Source organism: Erigeron canadensis, chromosome 7, assembly GCF_010389155.1.
Source record: "Erigeron canadensis isolate Cc75 chromosome 7, C_canadensis_v1, whole genome shotgun sequence".
Lineage (NCBI taxonomy): Eukaryota > Viridiplantae > Streptophyta > Magnoliopsida > Asterales > Asteraceae > Erigeron > Erigeron canadensis.
This window is the reverse complement of record NC_057767.1, coordinates 10690621-10693806: the sequence shown is the minus strand read 5'-3', so window position 1 is coordinate 10693806 and position 3186 is coordinate 10690621.

Below are 3186 nucleotides of genomic sequence, written 5' to 3'. Positions count from 1 at the left end.
AATTAGAGCTACAGATAGGGGATGTAATGTTTCACATTTTTATCGGACGACTAAAGGAGAGTGATATACTATTGGGTGGGGAAAAGTGGGCGGCCGTCACAGTTATATTGCATGGAAAAAAAGGTGCTGTGTCACATCGTGATTGGTAGTTTGAATCTTACAATATTCTCTATATTGTGTTTTATCAAAACGCAAAAACTGTTAACTTAGGGATTTTTCTTGAGAAATGGTCGAAAAAGATATTCTTGAGTGGACAATCTTTTTATTTTTCTTTTTCTTCCAACTTAAAAGAGTCATTCCAGTTATAATCTTGACACACCCATTTGTGGAGATTGGACATCATAAAAGACATGAAAGAGATTTTTCTAGTATAATGTAAGTATATATGTACTTTAAAAAAAAACAAGATCCAACTAAACACATGCATCAAAAAGTTGGAAAACTGAACAATCATAGAGAAAGACAATACCTGAAATCACAAACTCTTGATCCCTTATTTCTTCTTGTCTTTTGCATATGTATGACAATGCACCAGTTTGTTAAGCTTGAACGAGGGTGATAATTTCATCATCCATATCGATCTTATCTTTCTCCATTACGTTAACAGTTTCACCAATTGGTTTTCCCTTGGCTACATGCATCCTGGTTAACGACCGATGCACACCCAAACTAGCAAGATTAAAATCCCAAGAGCCTTCAAAAACCAATTCCCGCCTATAATGTAAATAATAAGTTGTGTAAAGTTCTCCAAGGCTCTGGTCCAAGGGAAGCTCTTGACTTCTTGCCTTGTCTATTACAAGTTCCCTATTTGACTTTCCAGGTTCATCCGGTTGTGATTACACAAGATTCTTGAACAATTTTTCCATAAGATAACCCATTTGGGGTATGTTTGGCATGAAGCTTTTAGGAGCTTCAGGACGCTTTAGATTGATGTGACGAACCCGGAGCCATAAAATGAGATTTGTTAGCAAATAACTCAAAGAAATAAACTTTTTTTAATGTGGCGAAAGGGACTTGTCATGATTGAATTGATTAAGTAGAAAACCGTTGCAGGATACAAAGATGATGTAGTAAGCTTACAAGTGAACCAAAATCCTACAGGAAACATGGAACAAATGCTTACTTAGCACCCGAATTATATAACGTTCAATACAAGAGTCTATTTTATATATATAAGAAATAAACAAGGATGAGAACCATGTTGAAGAAAAGTGATGAATAAAACAAGGATGAGAACAATTTTTTCCACAAGCTTAATTTAAATGCTCTGTTCTTCAACACCTCGGCTAGAGCAATTACTTCGCTAACACAAGTAATTCCCATTACAGGTACATATCAAGTAATTAACATACCAATCCACGCATATTAATAAGTTACCCAGATCTAAGAAATTCAAACAAAACCACTCTAAGGAATTATAATTAAAGCAATATATATACGCAAAATAAAATTAAAAGGCTGCGTTTTAGCTTCCTTTTTTGGTACCTTGAGACGACATGCGGATGGTGTCTCCCCGTTGAAACAAGAGACGAATGGTGATGGTGGTGGGTGGTGTTCATGTGAGCCGGTGTGTTGTTCTCGATTTTGTGAACTTTTGTAACCGTTTATAACATATTTTTCACGGAAACTTAATGGTAGGACAGTTTGTTCACCATTGCGACTTCCCTAAATCTTTTTATTTTCTTTTTTTCTCTCATTATATATTATTAGTTTAGTTAGCCTTTTTTTTTTTAATGAATTTATTTTGAAAATCAAAAGAACATTTTTTATATTAATCATCTTCAAAAAAAATTATTTTAGAAACCCTTAAAAACCAAGAATATTATTCTTTCTCCATAAATCTTTTATTCCAATTACACATATATACAATTAATTTTTCAATAACATTGTAACTTACCCGGGTTCAACCCCGACAATTCGGTAAACCCAATTTTTTTTCTCATTATATCATTATTAGCTTAGGCATTATTTTTGTGCTTTGAAAATCAAAAGGACATTTTTATATCAATCATTTCTTGAAAAAGTTATTTTAAAAAACTTTTAAAAAACCAAGAATTTTATTCTTTCTTTCTAATTATACATATCCTTTATTAAACTAAAACAAAATTGCTCTAATAACTTATTAACCAATCACATCTCTTGATATTTCTAAAATCTCAATTTTGACTTTTCTTAATTTTTTTTTAATATAATACAAGATATATATTTAAACATATTACATTAACTATGTCAATGCCGACCATTTAATCTAAGTATATCTAAACAAAGATAACTATTACATTACTTATAAATATTATAAATTTAACTAAAGATAACTATCACATTAGTTATAAATTAATATATTTATAAGTATCTAATTTTTATAATTAATATCTTAATCTTAATATTAATTTTAATATATACTGTAAAACAGGAACTAATAACTTATTAACCAATCATATCGCTCAATTCATCAAATGATTAAAAGTTTAAATTGAAATTTAACTACAACGTGTAAATATTAAACTAGAACTAGATAATTTTAATCCAATAATTACAGCTTATTAGGTCCAGATTTACTGGACTCGCTCCAGACGTGGCTACTGGAGCCCTCTGAAGATTTGTCCAGAAATTATGTGAAGACTAGTGAACAACTTACTTGTACAGGAATCTGGATTCCACCAGATTGGTTCACTGGACTTCACTCCAGTCAAGATCTTTTCATTGAAGAACATTTTCACTGAAGTCGAAGACTGAAGTCTGACAAATAGCGGAGCTCACTGGAAGACTTACCAGATCTCCTGACTGGAGTCCTTATCAGTATTCTAGACCTTACAAGTCTGAACACTGATTACGAGGAATTGACTTTATGCCTTTACATGCCTTTACCCGGACAATCCTTTTGTCCTTTGTTAAAAGCCTTACACGCATGTAAAGGTGGATGGTTAATTAGAAGACAAGTCACTATCATGTGACTTTATTCTTGTACTTTAATCAATGCATTTAAGGAATTAAAGTAATTTCCTTAAATGCATGTAACCATATTTGTACGGCAAAAAGAATATTATATTTATTCTTTTTGCCTATAAATACTAAGTCACTTCCTCGTCCAAATTACATACTTTTGCAATTTTGTGCCTTTGCTCAAATACTCTCGATCTAAACAGTTATACTTCACAACTTTAAGTATTTCGATCAAGGAGTTTA